Raw genomic sequence first — 17,850 nt, 5'->3', positions numbered from 1 at the left:
AAAAAAAAAAAACATTTTGTACCAAAGTCCCCTGTTCTTTAGCTGCAAAAAATGTATTGAGGTACTTAACACAAAATTCCTCTCTCATTGAATCCACTATAGGACACGAGCATGGGTAAAGGGAAGAGGACCTGTTGTGAATTCTCTCTCTGGCTTCCCTCTGGTGATTACTGAAGATAGTGGAGCTGGTCAGATTGACAAAGGGGTTGCGAGTTCTCTTTCTGGACTCCCTCTGGTGGTTACTGGAGGTAGTGGAGTTGATCTGATTGACAGAGGCTTGTCACCTGATGTTTGTGCTTTCATCTTGTTTCACCGTCAATACATGTTGGGGGCTGTCTATTGCTTTGGGGTCTGCTCTGGGGCAGTTTAGATTTTCCCTTTCTTTCTTTAGGCTTATTTAGTTCTCCGGCTATGATGAGGTGTCTAGGACCACCGTAGGCACGCTCCACGGCTACTGCTAGTTGTGTGGATAGGATCAGGGGTCTGCAATCCGCTAGTTACCAACCTCTCCGGTTTTCTGGGCTTAGCTTGCTTTTTGTTTCTTCCTCCTCGGTGACTCATTCATAACAGTGGGCCCCATCGTTGCACAGTCTATTTTTCTGCCTGCGTTTGTGTTTTCATCAACAATATATGTTTGGGGGCTAGCTATTCCTTTGGGGTCTGCTCCAGGGCAGTTTAGATTTCCCCTTTCTTTCTTTAGGCTTAGTTAGCTCTCCGGCTGTGCCGAGGCGTCTAGGATCATCGTAGGCATGCTCCATGGCTACTGCTAGTTGTGTGGATAGGATCAGGGGTCTGCAATCCGCTTAGTTACCAACCTCTCTGGTTTTCTGTGGCTTAGCCTGGGCCTGCTATCCTCCTCGGTGACCCATTCATAACAGAATCACCAGCCTAACTGTAGACTCTAGGGTACTCTAAGTGTCAATTTTTTTTCCATATATTTTTTCCTTTTTTTTCTGGGGCCGTAGGAGGATATTTTTTGTCTAAATGGAGACTAAGCAATTGTCCTATCGTGTTGAGCAGCTCGCTGCTGAAGTGTGGGGAATTTCTGCCTATCTCGCTCAATCTTCTGCTGTTGAACCAAAAATCCCTACTCCTGATGTGTTTTCTGGGGATCGGTCTAAATTTCTGAATTTTAAGAATAATTGTAAATTATTTCTTGCCTTGAAGCCTAACTCCTCGGGGAGCTCGGTGCAGCAGGTTAAAATTGTCATCTCCCTGCTGCGCGGCGATCCCTAGGATTGGGCTTTTTCTCTGACACCTGGAGATCCTATTCTGGCTAATGTGGATACGTTTTTTCAAGCCTTGGAGTTGTATGATGAACCTAATGCTGTTGATCAAGCTGAGAAAACCTTATTGGCATTGAACCAGGGTCAGGATTCTGCAGAGTTATATTGTCAAAAATTCTGAAAGTGGGCGGTCCTTACTAAATGGAATGACGATGCCCTAGCGGCTCTCTTTCGGAAGGGTTGGGCAGAAACCATAAAATATGTTATGGTGGGATTTCCTGTCCCCTCTGGTCTTAACTCCATGTCATTGGCCATTCAAATTGATCGACGTTTACGTGAGCGTAAAACTACACGAGAGGCGTTGCCGCCTTTCGAACGAACTTCTGAACCCATGCAATGTGATAGGGTTTTGTCTAGGGCGCAATGTCAGGAGTTTAGAAGGCGTAATAAGTTGTGTTTTTTCTGCGGGGACGCCTCTCGTACTATTGCTGTCTGCCCTAAACGAGAAAAGCGTTTTGCTCACACATTTGTGGTAGGCAGTGTACAACCTAAGTTCCTTTTGGCGATTACCCTGATCTGCTCCTTGTCTACATTTTCCGCTAAGGCTTTTGTAGATTCAGGAGCAGCTTTGAATCTGCTGGATTTAGACTTTGCTAAACGTTGTGGTTTTCCCATGATACCCCTGTGGACTCCTATCCCTTTGAGGGGTATTGATGCTACTCCTTTGGCGGAGAATAAACCCCAGTTTTGGACCCAGGTGATAATGTGAGTCGTCCCAGACCACCAAGAAAATTGTAAATTTTTGGTGTTGCACAATTTGCATGATACTATTGTTCTGGGTTTCCCTTGGTTGCAAACTCATAATCCTGTTTTACATTGGAAATCTGTGTCTGTGGTGAGTTGGGGTTGTCAATGTGTTCTTAGTGACACTCCTGTTTTCTCCAGCTCTCCCCAGTCTCATGATATTCCTATTTGGCTGATTTTTCTGATGTATTCAGTGAGAGTAAGTCTGCGTGTTTGCCTCCTCACAGGAGTTATGACTGTGCAATTGAGTTAATGCCCGGGCGTAAATTTCCCAAAGGTCGGCTTTTCAACTTATCGGTACCCGAACATGATGCTATGCGATCCTATATCAAGGAGTCATTGGAGAATGGTCATATTAGACCATCCTCTTCACCTTTAGGTGCTGGCTTTTTTTTGTGGCCAAGAAAGATGGTTCACTAAGGCCATGTATGGACTATCGTTCCCTTAACAAAATCACTGTTAAATATCAGTACCCGTTACCCCTGATTTCTGATTTATTTTCCAGAGTTAAAGTGCCTGTTGGTTTGCCAAGCTTGACCTCAGGGGGGCGTATAATCTTATTCGCATAAAACACGGGGATGAATGGAAGACAGCATTTAATACTCAGGAGGGACTTTTTGAGTACCTGGTGATGCTTTTAGGCTAATGCCACTTCTGTCTTCCAGTCTTTTATGAACGATATATTCCGGGACCTTGTGGATAAGTTTTTGATCATTTGTCTGGATGATATTTTGATCTTTTCCAGTGATTGGGATTCTCATGTGGAACATGACCTGATGGTGTTCCGGTTTTGAGGGAAAATTCTCTGTATGTTAAGGGATCGAAGTGCCTCTTTGGTGTACAGAGGATTTCATTTTTGGGATTCATTTTGTACCCGTCGGCTATTGAAATGGACCCGGCCAAGATACAGGCCATTTATGATTGGGTTCAGCCTACTTCTTTGAAGACTCTCCTGAAGTTTTTGGGTTTTGCTAATTTCTACCGTAAATTTATAAGTATTTTTTCTGGTATTGTTAAACCACTGACTGATTTGACCAAAAAGGGCGCTGATGTGGTGAATTGGTCTACAGAGGCAGTTTTGGCATTTCAGAAGCTTAAGCGGAGATTCACTTCGGCTCCGGTTCTACGGCAACCTGATGCCTCACTCCCATTTCAGGTGGAGGTAGATGCTTCTGAGATTGGTGCAGGAGCCGTTTTGTCCCAAAGAGATCCGGTGAGTTCTAAGATGAATCCCTGTGCCTTCTTTTCTCAAAAATTCTCCCCATCTGAACATAACTATGACGTGGGGAATCGGGAATTGTTGGCCATGAAATGGGCATTTCAAGAGTGGAGACATTGGGTGGAGGGAGCGAGACATCAAGTTGTGGTCCTCACTGACCACAAGAATTTGATTTATCTTGAATCAGCCAAACACTTGAATCCTAGACAGGCTAGGTGGGCCTTGTTTTTCACGCGGTTTAATTTTGTGGTCTCTTTTCTTCCAGGCACTATGAATGTTAAGGCGGACGACCTTTCTAGGAGTTTCTTTGCAGATTCTTTTGATGTGACCAAGCCTACTACCATTCTAAATGAGGGTGTAGTTCTTTCCGCCATCTCACCCGATTTGAGACGTGCCCTGGAGGAATTTCAGGAGGACAAACCTGAACGTTGCTCTATGGGTAAATTGTATGTTCCTGACCTGTGGAGGAAAAGCGTAATGTCTGAAATTCATTTCTCCGCATTGGCTGGTCATCCAGGTATTTTTGGTACCAGAGATTTGGTGAGTCGGTCTTTTTGGTGACCTGCCTTATCTCGTGATGTCAGGAATTTTTGTGCAGTCCTGTGGGACTAGTTCTCGGTCCAAGCCCTGTTCTCGTTCTAGTGGGTTGTTGATGCCCCTGCCGGTGCCCAGGAGGCCATGGACTCATACCTCAATGGATTTTATTTCTAATCTTCCTGTCTCTCAGAGAATGACTGTTATCTGGGTCATCTGTGATAGATTTTCTAAGATGGTCCATCTTGTACCACTCCCAAAGTTGCCATCTTCTTCTGAGTTGGTGCCCTTGTTTTTACAACAGGTGGGTTTGGTTGCACGGGATTTCTGAGAACATTGTGTCGGACAGAGGAGTCCAGTTTGTTTCCAGATTTTGGAGAGCTTTTTGTTCCAAACTGGGAATTCAGTTATCTTTCTCCTCTGCATTTTATCCTCAGACCAATGGGCAAACTGAGAGAACAAACCAGACTTTAGAATCCTATTTGAGATGTTTCCTATCTGCTGATCAGGATGACTGGGTCTCAGTTTTGCCCTTGGCCAAATTTGCGCTAAACAATAGGGCTAGTTCTGCCACTTTGATGTTGGCCTCTTTCTGTAACTTTGGGTTTCATCCTCGATTTTCTTCAGGGCAGGTGGAATCTTCGGCCAAGTGTGGATTCTGTGGTAGAGAGAATGCAGCAGATTTTGGACCAAGTGGTGGATAAGTTGTCCCACTCTCAAGAAAAATGCCAACAGTTTTCCAACCGGCATAGGACCATTGGTCCCAGGTTTAAAGTGGGTGATATGGTTTGGTTGTCTTCAAAGAATATTCCTATGAAGGTTGCGTCTCCAAAATTCAAATCAAGATTCATTGGACCTTATAAGATTTTGGAAATCCTTAATCCCGTTTGGCTCTTCCAGTTACGTTTAAGATTCATAACGTGTTCCATAAATCCTTGTTGAAAAGGTTTGTAGAGCCAGTAGTTCCAATGGAGGCACCTCCTGACCCTGTATTGGTTAAAGGTAATTTGGAGTATGAGGTAGAGAAAATATTGGATTCTCGTTTGCTAGACGGAGACTCCAGTACCTGGTCAAATGGAAGGGTTATGGCCAGGAGGATAATTCTTGGGTCTCTGCTTCTGACATTCATGCCGAAAGATTGGTTCGTGCTTTTCACCGGGCCCATCCTTACCGGCCTGGTGGCATGGTTGAGGGTTCGGTGACTCCTCCTCAAGGGGGGGGTACTGTTGTGAATTCTCTCTCTGGTGATTACTGAAGATAGTGGAGCGGGTCAGATTGAGAGTTCTCTTTCTGGGCTCCCTCTGGTGGTTATTGGAGGTAGTGGAGCTGATCTGATTGACAGAGGCTTGCCACCTGATAATGAGGAAGACGATTGGAGATCTGGGGTTTCTGATTAGGATTTAAGACAGCTGACTCCCTCTATCCCTGCTGGTGATTTTCTTCCTGTGCCTCCTGAGGTCTGATGTCTCCTGCTCTTTCCCTGCATGTTCAGCTAAGTGGTTCATTTGCTATTCTGTTTGCATTTGATCTGGTTTTGTTTATCTCTGCTTTATGCGGGTCAGCTAGCTCTGCCTGGGGCTGTATCACCGCCCATATGTTACTGCACGTGCCAGTTTGTTTTGTCCCCTTTTATATTGGTCTCTTTTTGCTTTGCTTTCAGATTATACCAGAGTGCTGATCTAGTGGGGGCGACGTTGTGCGACTTCAGTGTTTTTGTGCATCAGACGTGTTGGATTTTTGCAGGGTTTTTTGCGTGATTGCAGACAGTGTCTTTCCTTTCCTGTCCTGTCTGGTCAGTGTGGGCCCCATCGTTTGCTCAGTCTATTTTTCTGCCTGCGTTTGTGTTTTCATCTTGTCTCACCGACAGTATATGTTTGGGGGCTAGCTATTCCTTTGAGGTCTTCTCTGGGGCAGTTTAGATTTCCCCTTTCTTGCGTTAGGCCTAGTTAGCTCTCCGGCTGTGCCGAGGCGTCTAGGATCATCGTAGGTATGCTCCACGGCTACTGCTAGTTGTGTGGACAGGATCAGGGGTTTGCATCCGCTAAGTTACCAACCTCTCTGGTTTTCTGTGGCTTAGCCTGGGCCTGCTATCCTCCTTGGTGACCAAATTTTATCAGGGACCTAGGTGGGCCCTGTGCCATATATAACAAGTCCTAGGATGACCCCAAAAAAACCCATGAAACAAAGCCCCGAAAAAATAGAGAGAAGCATGACAGTACGTACAGCAGATAAGGTAAAGGTGAGAAATAAATATTGGACAAAGGAAATGAAAAGGTGGTAGACCCCCACAGGACCAACCCTAGCAAGCCACGAGAAGTGGAAAGAGGGGACGGGAACTTCGGAGATCTTAGACTCATCTATCTGACATCGGAGGGGTGCTGGGTCACACCAATTTTGGCAGAACACGGATGGTGGAGGCACCAGCACTCCACTTGGTGGAGATATGGCAAATGATGAATTGCCATCCAAAGAGGTCACTACTGTGGAGGGCATGGTGAAAAAAGACAGAGGAAACCCACAACACCTAGAAGAAAACAAAGAAATTTATGTAAGAAAAATCCTGCCTAAATTGTACAAAAAGCCATGGCCGCCCCTCCCAATATTCACACCGTGATCTAATGCCCATCAGCAACAATGTACAAACTGAACATGAGGTTATTACTTTACATTCTGATAAGCCTGTATGAAGCCCACTACCACGTCACAGTTACCAAAACAGGGGGGCCCTAGCTTTAAAGGGAATCTGTGCTCCCATTTTTGGCCAATAAGCTGCGGCCACCGCCATCAGGGGCTTATCTACAACATTCTGTAATGCATTCTGTAATGCTGTAGATGAGCCCCGGATGTAACCTGAAAGATAAGAAAAAAAGAGTCAGATTATACTCACCCCGGGATCCGGTCCGATGGGTGTTGCGGTTCGGTCCGGGTCCTCCCATCTTCATGTGATGCCGTCCTCCTTCTTCCTTCTGCAGCAGCGCAGGCCCTCTCTGACCTTTCCCAGCGCACTGCAGTAATTTACTCTGCCCTCAACAGGGGGAAGAAGGGGAACGTCATCACATGAAGATGGGAGGACCCGGACTGGACAGCGACACTAACCGCCCCCGGTGAGTATAATATAACTTGTTTTTCATATCTTTCAGGTTACATCCGGGGCTTATCTACAGCATTACAGAATCTTTTAAAGGTGCGACCTTGGTTACAGTGACAGCGCCCCCGGCAGGGAGAGGGGCAGCGCACTTCCTTCCCTAGGTAGACTCCTAGCACGCAGTCCCATGCAAGCAATATTACCCCCTTCTCCCCAGGTAGACCCCCCTCCAGCATGCGCATGCAGCCCCATGCAAGCAACATCACCCCCTTCTCCCCAGGCAGACCCCCCCTCCAGCATCCAGCCCCATGCAAGCAACATCACCACCTCCCCAGGCAGACCCCCCCCTCCAGCATGCACATGCAGCCCCATGCAACCAACATCAACCCCTTCTCCCCAGGCAGACCCACCTCCAGAATGCAGCCCCATGCAAGCAACATCACCCCCTTCTCCCCAGGCAGAACCGTCCTCCAGCAACATCACCCCCTTCTCACCAGGCAGACCCCCTCAAGCATGCACATGCAGCCCCATGCAAGCATCACCCCCTGCTCCCCAGGCAGACCCCCCTCCAGCATTCACCCCCATGCAACCAACATCACCCCCTTCACCCCAGGCAGACCTCCCTCTCCAGCATGAACATGCAGCCCCATGCAAGCAACATTACCCCCTTCTCCCGAGGCGGACCCCCCCCCTTCAGCATGCACACGCAGCTCCATGCAAGCAACATCACCCCCTTCTCCCCAGGCATACCCCCCCTCCAGCATGCGCATGCAGCCCCATGCAAGCAACATCACCCCCTTCTCCCCAGGCAGACCCCCCCTCCAGCATCCAGCCCCATGCAAGCAACATCACCACCTCCCCAGGCAGACCCCCCCTCCAGCATGCACATGCAGCCCCATGCAACCAACATCAACCCCTTCTCCCCAGGCAGACCCCCCTCCAGCATGCACATGCAGCCCCATGAAAGCAACATCACCCCCTTCTCCCCAGGCAGACCCTCCTCCAGCATGCGCACGCAGCCCCATGCAAGCAACATCACCCCCTTCTCCCCAGGCAGACCCCCTCCAGCATGCGCACGCAGCCCCATGCAAGCAACATCACCCCCTTCTCCCCAGGCAGACCCCCCTCCAGCATGCGCACGCAGCCCCATGCAAGCAACATCACCCCCTTCTCCCCAGGCAGAACCGTCCTCCAGCAACATCACCCCCTTCTCACCAGGCAGACCCCCTCAAGCATGCACATGCAGCCCCATGCAAACATCACCCCCTTCTCCCGAGGCGGACCCCCCCTTCAGCAAGCACACGCAGCTCCATGCAGGCAACATCACCTCCTTCTCCCCAGGCAGACCCCCCTCCAGCATGCGCACGCAGCCCCATGCAAGCAACATCACCCCCTTCTCCCCAGGCAGACCCCCCTCCAGCATGCGCACGCAGCCCCATGCAAGCAACATCACCCCCTTCTCCCCAGGCAGAACCGTCCTCCAGCAACATCACCCCCTTCTCACCAGGCAGACCCCCTCAAGCATGCACATGCAGCCCCATGCAAGCATCACCCCCTTCTCCCGAGGTGGACCCCCCCTTCAGCAAGCACACGCAGCCCCATGCAAACAATATCACCTCTTTCTCCCCAGGCAGAACCCCCTCCAGCATGCAGCCCCATGCAAGCAACATCACCCCCTCCCAGCTCGTGCATGAACATCCACTTACCTGCCATGACACCGGCAGGTTCCTGTCTGCTGCTCTGCTCTATGGAGGAGGAGGCCCCGCCCCTTCTGGTCACATGGGCATGACGTCAGCACAACTCCAAGCCGACTTGGATTTAGCCTCTACCTTTTTTTTTAACAGCTGTAACCGGAAGTAGAAGCGGCTCACCTCCGGTATCACAGATCATCGATCTTGTGGAGCGACAGGAGAGCAGTGTGGAGAGCGCGCAGCACAGGAGGGAGCGGCCGACACCCCGCAGAGGACAGAAGGGAGACGGTGTGTGGAGGGGGGAGAGAGTGTGGGGGAGCAGAGCCGGAGCTGGAGGGTGGCGGACGGGGGCAGAGCCGGAGCTGGTGCGTGGCGGACGGGGGCAGAGCCGGAGCTGGTGCGTGGCGGACGGGGGCAGAGCCGGAGCTGGTGCGTGGCGGACGGGGGCAGAGCCGGAGCTGGTGCGTGGCGGACGGGGGCGGAGCCGGAGCTGGTGCGTGGCGGACGGGGCGGGGCCGGAGCTGGTGCGTGGCGGACGGGGGCAGAGGCGGAGCTGGTGCGTGGCGGGCGGGGGCAGAGCTGGTGCGTGGCGGATGGGGGCGGAGCCGGAGCTGGTGCGTGGCGGATGGGGGCGGAGCCGGAGCTGGTGCGTGGCGGACGGGGGCAGAGCCGGAGCTGGTGCGTGGCGGGCGGAGCCGGAGCTGGTGCGTGGCGGACGGGGGCGGAGCCGGAGCTGGTGCGTGGCGGACGGGGGCGGAGCCGGAGCTGGTGCGTGGCGGACGGGGGCGGAGCCGGAGCTGGTGCGTGGCGGACGGGGGCGGAGCCGGAGCTGGTGCGTGGCGGACGGGGGCGGAGCCGGAGCTGGTGCGTGGCGGACGGGGGCGGAGCCGGAGCTGGTGCGTGGCGGAGCCGGAGCTGGTGCGGGGCGGAGCCGGAGCTGGTGCGGGGCGGAGCCGGAGCTGGTGCGTGGGGGGCGGAGCCGGAGCTGGTGCGTGGCGGACGGGGGCGGAGCCGGAGCTGGTGCGTGGCGGACGGGGGCGGAGCCGGAGCTGGTGCGTGGCGGACGGGGGCGGAGCCGGAGCTGGTGCGTGGCGGACGGGGGCGGAGCCGGAGCTGGTGCGTGGCGGACGGGGGCGGCTGTTGTGTGTGTGTGTGTGTGTGTGTATATATATATATATATATATATATATGTGTATGTGAGATCTATATGAAATGCATATATTTCCATCACAATCCCTCCTTATAAGAATCCTGCTCCTTTCACAAGCGCTGCAACTCTTTTATGCTGCCAGTGGGTTGACGCATGCCTGATGCATACGCCCCCCCTCCATACAGACTTTTGCAAATGGGCGGTCAGGAGGTCTGTCCCTAGCGGGGGTTCATTGCATTGTAATCAAAGTCTCTTAGTCAGCAGTCTATGCAGTCAGTGGTGTGTATTCTCTAGCGGGTAGGTAATTTATTCAGTCAGGTAGGGCTTCCACAGCATCATTCCAGCTCAGGTTGGGTTGGATCAAGGAAATGCTGTAGATATAGTATATCTTGACTTCAGCAAAGCATTTGACAAAGTCTCTCATACAATCCTTATTGAAAAAATGACTAAGTATGGAATGGACAAGGCAACTGTTAGGTGGATTCATAACTGGCTTAGTGATCGGACCCAAAGAGTGGTCGTAAATGGTTGCACATCGGAAGAATGTCTCAAGTGGGGTACCACAGGGCTCTGTCCTGGGACCTGTATTGTTCAACATCTTTATCAACGATTTAGATGAAGGAATTGAGGGTAAACTGATTAAATTTGCTGATGACACAAAGCTAGGAGGGATAGCTAATACTAGAGAAGAGAGAGAGAGGATTCAAAAAGATTTAAATAAACTGGAGAAGTGGGCAGCAACTAACAGAATGGTTTTTAACAGGGAGAAATGCAAAGTACTACATCTGGGCAATAAAAATGAAAAAAGCATATACAGAATGAGAGGAATAGGGCTAAGTGACAGCACATGTGAAAAAGACTTGGGTATACTAATAGATCACAGACTGAATATGAGTAAACAGTGTGATGCAGCAGCAAAAAAAGGCAAATGCAATTCTAGGATGTATTAACAGAAGCATACAGTCTAGATCATGTGAAGTCATTATTTCCCTCTACTCCTCTTTGGTCAGACCTCATCTGGAATATTGTGTCCAGTTTTGGGCACCACATTTTAAAAAAGACATCAACAAACTGGAGCAAGTTCAGAAAAGAGCGACCAGAATGGTGACCGGTCTGAAAACCCTGTCTTATGAGGAAAGTTTGCAGGATTTGGGAATGTTTAGTTTGCAAAAGAGAAGACTGAGAGGAGACTTAATAGCTGTCTACAAATATCTAAAGGGCTGTCACATTGTAGAAGGATCAACTTTTTTCTCATTTGCACAAGGAAAGACTAGAAGCAATGGGATGAAACTGAATGGGAGGAGACACAGATTAGATATTAGAAAAAACTTTTTGACAGAGTGATCAATGAGTGGAACAGGCTGCCACGAGAAGTGGTGAGTTCTCCTTCAATGGAAGTCTTCAAACAGAGGCTGGACAAACATCTGACTGGGATGATTTAGCGAATCCTGCTTTGAGCAGGGGGTTGGACCAGATGGCCCAGGAGGTCCCTTCCAACTCTACGATTCTACGATTCTATGATTCAGGTGTATCTCTTGGTATGAGAGCTTTCTTGCAATGCGATGCGTGGATCCAGGTGGGGGTTTTTCCTCCAGGTTGGTGGCGTCAGCACTTGGAGAAGCGCCATCAAATCTGGAATTGAGTGCTCTCCTTACAAACTTTTTCAACCAACACTTAGTCTCCTGACTTCAGGGCGTGCATACCAGGCACCAAATCTGGACCTGGCCATGAAGAAGAAACTCGAGAATGGACATTAGCAAGAGTCTTGATAAATTCAATTACACAAGCAAAGTATCACATTGCATAGTCAACTGCTGGGAAGAATACCCCTAACCTGAGTTTAGACCAAAATAAAATTTAATATTGGTGACAGCTTTTACTGAGCCTATGGGAGTGTCTAATGCCATGGTTTGTCTCTTGGGCAATTTTTTAGCATGCTGCTCTTAAGTGTCCCACTTAGTCTATGGTGGGGGATGGTGGGAAGTGTGTAGGCCTAAGTCTGACCCTACTGCTGATCAGATCTCTTGTGTCAGGTTTGCTGTGAATGTGGGTCCCTGATCACTTGCTATCACTTCTGGAACCCCATATCTACACACTATTTTTTAGAGTAGCTTCTTTGCAGTAGTCTTCACCAACTGGTTCCTTACTGGGAAAGCTTCAGGCCAGATGATGTGGGAGAACTTTTTCCACTCGCCCAATGTTGCATTTGTTGGGTGCTAGACATCTGCTGGAAATTTGGCTGTTAAGGTGGGAGTCCAGATCAATCAGGTCATTCATCTGTGTCTTCAATTCTGTGTGGGGGCCATGTATCCATTGAACCACCATAGGGTACATACTTTGAGGTAGTCTGGGTGTGCCTTGAGGTAGACGTTTGAGGTAGACAGGGTTTTGGAGTTCAGTGCTTTTGCCCTTCAGCATCCAGCTTTCCTTCTCCTCCTTTGGGGTCTGGTCCTACTACTTCTTGAACAGATCCCAGGACGTCATTTTTTGTCAGGCTTTCTCGTCTTCAGTCGTTATGTAGTTGCCGTCCGGCTCTATGACCTCTCCCACTTTTCGAAATGGTCTTCCTTTGGCTGCCACGTCTGCCATGTCGATACCCCATGCCTCTACTGTTTTCAGTTTTCCGTGTGCCTTGACCTTTAACACTGCCACCACTTTTAGAAGTTGAAGAGCATCCAGCAGGTCCCTGATGGCTCCATGATGCTTCACGGTTGACCCGCTTGCTATGATGAAGTCTCTTGCAGCCCAGATGGGTCCGAAGTCGTGTGCCATGCCATGCGAGTACTTTCGTCAGCGCTATCAGTTCTGCTTCTTGGACTGACAAACTTCTGGACCATAGGATGTCTTGATTGCTGGTTACTGCAGATCTATGGTATCCTGCAGATTTTTCTCTGAAGAGTCCGTATCTGCATCCCCCTCTTGTGAGTGGGAGTAGAATGGCGGTGGAAGATGTATCTGCATCCCCCCCGTGGGAGTAGAGTCAGGCAACGGCTGAGAGCACTGAAGAGTGGTGGGGAGAGAATCTCCATTGGTTGTCCAATAATGACATCAGCAGCCTTGTCCAGGAGGGCGTGTGCTGCAAATATTGTTTTCATGCAGGAGGGCCACCCCCCTTGCAACTGGATCCAGGCCAGCGGAGAGGTAGTCTAGAGGCCTCTGGTTTTCCTCTGTGGGTCTGTTTTAAGACGCCAGTGGCATGACCTTCTTTTTCCATTCGGTAAAGATGGAATGGCTTCTCGTAGTCAGGGAGGCCTGGAGCTGGCGCAGAGACTATGGAGTCTTTCAGTTTCCTGTACGAGATGAAGGCTGCAATGCGTTGATGCAATTGTACAGAGGCTGCATTAAGACTGGAGCACCAGGGATCCAAGTTCTGCAGTACGAGACTAGACCAAGGAAGGCCAGCGGTCTTCCGGTCATCTGTCAAGCGGTTTGTCTGGCGGGCAATACGGTGTCTTCAGGAACGTAACTTGCTTTTGACACCTGGACTCTGTTTTTCCAGAACTTGCGTTGCTGCTCCACCAGGTAGAGTAGAGGAGATGAGGAAAGGGCTGTGCAGGTAGAGATGTCGATGACTTATGCATGTTCTGCAATCCAGTTGACGAGGATGGAGGACAATGCTTTGGTGAGCTGTGAAAGGCTGTTCTGGGCCCTCTTGGGCGTCACTGTCCATGTGTTCTGCACCCCCCTTGTGCGTTTTCAGGTCGTCCAGGTGAACATTGAAGGAAGCATTGGACAGATCCATCACCGTGAGCACTGTTGCTGTGACTGGCATGTTTGACAGCAGAGTGTGCAGATCTGGCACAACTGGGGTTTCAAACATGGTTGCTTTGTTCACAGCCCTCAAGTCATGCACCATTCTGAACCTGGCTGCTTCTCCTTTCACAGGTTTCCTCCTGATTGGGAAAAGCTGGGACTGCACGATGATTCCTATGGACGAGGTGGCTCAATCTGGCCTTGCTCTTCACAATTCTGTGAGGGACTACCATCTTCTGGCACAGAGCCGGCAGGGAAACAAGCCGTTTACTGGGGTCCTCTTCATCAGAGATGACGTTCAGCTGAGCTTTCTTGCTCTCCACCAAGGCGGTCATTGTGGTAACTCCTGCTCTGATCACAGGGGGTCTTTTTGCTGGGACGTCTTCTTTACCAGCCAAAACACAAGCCGTGGAGACACCATCACATGTTTCTCAACGCAAGCAATGACTAGCCAGGTCTTTCCCCAGGAAGGAACAACCACAGGAAGGGCAGTCTCCAATGAAGGAAACCACCTATGCCTCTAGACATTGCTTCTACTGGCCATTTTCCTACTCCACACTGATGAGGGGCAATACCCCGAAACAGCTGTCTGTGGATGGATACCATGTTTTGGCATAGGTGGTTTCCTTCATTGGAGACTTCCCTTCCCGTGGTTGTTCCTTCCCGGGGAAAGACCTGGCTAGTCATTGCTTGCGTTGAGAAACATGTGATGGTGTCTCCACGGCTTGTGTTTTGCATGTTTTTACATATTTCCCATAAGGGATGGGGGGGGCATTGCTCTAGAATCACTGCATTGAGAAACATGTGATGGTGTCTCCGCAGTGTTGGATGTTGATCTCCAGGAGTTCATTCATCCTCATTTTTCACATTCTTTAACAGCAAGCAGCCGTTCCTTTCACCTAGCTTGATCTCAGGTCAGCATTTGTTAACCAGTTTGAGGAGCTGAGTGGCCTTCTTCTGGTCCAGGGCCTGGATAAACTTCAGGGAGCACCTTCAGAATCTTGTCCAAGATGATCCTCTGGAGCCGGAAGCAGTGCAGCCATTTCACGAAGCGTGTAAGGTCCCTTTGGGTTGAAAATTTCCTGGCCCATACCCAAGTTCTTCGGCCGTTTGTTGAACAGCGATTCCACTCAGACCTCCAGTTGGTCAGAGACAGTTTGACTCTGGGTGGTGGACAGGGTATGCTGGGCAGTGTGAGGGTACGGGGTTCCAAACTTGAGTGACACCCACCCTGGCGCAACTTGAAGTCTCCCTTGGGCCACAGGCTATTGGGTACTATATCCAGCACCTCCTTGAGTAGGCTTGCACCGGTTCAAGGCTCTTGTAGGGCCACCAGCATGATTGATTCTTCTTGGGTCAGAGGTGGAGAAAATGTCATGTCAATGTCTCTCATCCGGTGGGGTGGGCTGCTCTCCACCATAAACTGAAACAGGATGGAGTGTCCTGGCTGTGTCCACACGCTCAGGGGCTTGTAAAGCCCCCATCACACATAGCGATTTTTTTTGTGACGCAACAGCGATCTCACCAGCGAGATCGTTGTGTGTGACAGCTATCAGCGACTGGCCCCCCTGCCGGGTATCGCTGATCGTTGTTGAAACATCTGTACATATTTGGGGTCGCTGGTCTCCCGCTGGCCAGCACGCATCGCTGCGTGTGACAGGCGGGAGACCAGCGAGCTGGAGCTGGTAACCAAGGTACACATCGGGTTTCTAAGGGGTGCGCGCCCCTTAGAAACCCGATGTGTACCTTGGTTACCAGCTCTCTGCATCAGCACGCTGGTAATTAAGATACAATGCGGGTAACTAAGCGACGTGCGTCGCTTGTTACCCGCGTGTCACTGGTACTGATCGCTGGTGAAGCTGCCTGTTTGACAGCTCACCAGCGATCATGTAGCGACACACCAGCGATCCTGACAAGGTGATATCGTTGTCAGGATCGCTGGTGAGTCGCTATGTGTGACGGGGCCCTAAGCTGGGAATGTCTGACTTGACCTTCAATCCCCACACAAGACAGTGTTCTGATAGGCAGGAGGGGTTGGGGAGTTCCACATGCCTCATCACACTTCTGACTGCACCAGTGTCCACAAGGAAAGATATGACAACCCCCGGAGATTTGAGGTATTGGGTCCGCTGATGGAATTTTACATGTCAGGGGTGTGATGTCTTGCGGACCTGGCTTGCCTCTGTCCTATAGACAGGGTTCTTCACTGTTTCCTGTGTTTCTTGCTTGGCCTATTCCCCTGCGTGATGTCCTGGGCTGCCGGGGTGCTGTGCACTGGTTCCGGAAATGACCAAGGTTGCCACAGTTGTAACACCTGATGGGTCTCCCGTCCCTGCAGGGTGGGTGCTCTTCCACATCGGTGGCCACCATAGGAGGGGCTGTCTTCCGCACTCCTGGGTGGGACTGAATTCTTCTGGCTACTGCGAGCAGGGCATCTACGGCTATTGACCTGTACTCAGGCCTGGTCACTGTCAGCAGCTTCTTGATTGGTTCTCTTAGTCCATGCCTAAAGGCCTCTGCCAACATTTGTTTGTGTATCTGATCATGAATAGTGAAGCCTAAGTCTTGGAATACTTGCCTCACTCTGCCATGAAACTTGTCTACAGACTCTGTCTCGGCCTGGCTCATGTTATGTAGGCTGAGTGCTTGTCTGGCTTTGGCCTACTCTCTGAGCTGCTCAATTAGCTTTGATCCTGACTCCCAGGAGTGCACATCTAATTCTGATGGAAGCTTGAAGTGTTCCTTCATGATTGGCCAGAGTGTTTCACCTGCTTTTAATTCCATTATGGACCAGAGATCAATCCAGATTGCAGATGTTTGCTGGCTCTGCTGCATTCTTCAGTAAAATGGAATGGGGTCCATATCTGGGTCTGGCAGATTTTTCAGAATACTCAACACCTGACTAGGGGTGAAGGGCACATAGTGTAAGAGTTCTGGCTCTATCTGCCCCTGCCTACTTGGTGTCTGTGGGTTTCTTCACCTAGTACTGGGCAGCATGTATGCTGTCCCCTCTTCATATTCATCAGAGGAGAAACTGTGACATTGTGTGGGTGCTCCCCTCTTCTGAGGTTGCAGGGCTGCCTGGCACTTAGGATCCTCATTGTAAGACCCAGCAGCTGCAAACGCTGATGACTCACACCTCCCTTCTGCTAGCTGTTGTATTGGGGGGGCACCTGTGGTGTTATGTGTAGGGAGTGTTTCACTTTCTTCTCCTGGTATCCTAGCTGGCTCTTTAGAGAGGATGCCCTGTGGAGATAAGGACACCTCATTTTCTGGATTTGGCACTGGCCCAGCTGGTGACAATGAACTGAGAGGTGGGAGAGAGGGTGAGGAGCAGGGAGGGGTAGAGGAGAGAGTGGAAAGGTGGGGAGATGAAAAAAAAAAAGAGGGAGGAGAGGAGGAAGGTGATAGAAGAAGAGGGGAGAGAGAAGACGAGGGGGATGAGGGAGGAGGAAAGACAGAGGGAAAAGATGAGGGAGGAGGAAATATAGGAGGAAAAATAGATGAGGGAGGAGTGGAGAGGGAGGAGAGGGAAGGAGCAGCGGACTCCTTCCCCTTTTCTGCAGTCAGAGAAGGCATGCTTGGACTTGTGCCTTCTCCCGGGGGAGTGGGAAGCGGGGTGCCTCACAGACGGCACAGCTTAGAATTCCGCTGAAAACACTTTTTTCTCTCTTGTACACGTAAAAATAATCCTTTCCTGTTCACCTAACTCTCAGTACTTCTATGCTGTAAATCCGCTGCCACTTTATAAAACGCGGACTTCAATTCAGCTCAACTAACTTCCCTTTTTTCTTAATGCATTATGCCATGCTGCAGCTTAAAAGCTGCCCCTGTAAATCTACATTCTTAACTTTCTGAATAACACTTACTATGTCTATTCCAAAAACTTCAAAGATAAAGGTGATTAAAACTTCAAAAACTTCACAACCCTTTTTTTAAACTTGCTTAAAAAGGAAAGAAAAAAGCAAAAAAAAACCAAAATATTTATAAAAACTTCAAAAGAAAATGGAAAGCTAATAAAAACTCAAAAAATGGAGAAAAAAGAAAACAAAGAATAATCAAGAAGTTGGTAAAACTTGAAAAGAGCACCTCCAAAAAGAAATCAAAAATCCAAAATTCAGTACAACTTCCAGCAATAAAATGTCCGTGCACAAATGGAGGATACACACACTTCCCCTTTCCTCTGCCTGCATCTCTCAGTAAAATCTTCTGAGAACAATGGAAACAAAAGAGCAAACTGAGACAATGGTATATATTCAACAACCCAGCATTCCCAAAAATTCTCACACTACAGTAAAAAACTTCCACCAAATGCAAGATAAAACAAGGGAAAAGCAGAGTACAGAACAAATGTGACAATATGAAAAATATCAGAGAAGCACCCTACG

General features: G+C 49.8%; 1 protein-coding gene across 1 annotated transcript in view; it reads left to right on the top strand.

Annotated features, from left to right (window-relative positions):
• Window positions 1–17,850, top strand: part of LOC141056833 (oocyte zinc finger protein XlCOF29-like) — a 52,367-nt gene that overhangs the window by 30,445 nt on the left and 4,072 nt on the right. The window contains exons 2-3 of the mRNA XM_073553305.1: window positions 6,817–6,967; window positions 8,713–8,847. The gene's annotated coding sequence lies outside the window, so the exon portion shown is untranslated. The remainder of the gene's footprint in view (window positions 1–6,816; window positions 6,968–8,712; window positions 8,848–17,850) is intronic.

The sequence above is a fragment of the Dendrobates tinctorius genome, unplaced genomic scaffold (assembly GCF_039654945.1).
Source record: "Dendrobates tinctorius isolate UK_male_01 unplaced genomic scaffold, ASM3965494v1 ptg000200l, whole genome shotgun sequence".
Classification (NCBI taxonomy): domain Eukaryota; kingdom Metazoa; phylum Chordata; class Amphibia; order Anura; family Dendrobatidae; genus Dendrobates; species Dendrobates tinctorius.
This window is presented reverse-complemented; position numbering and strand designations above follow the sequence as displayed.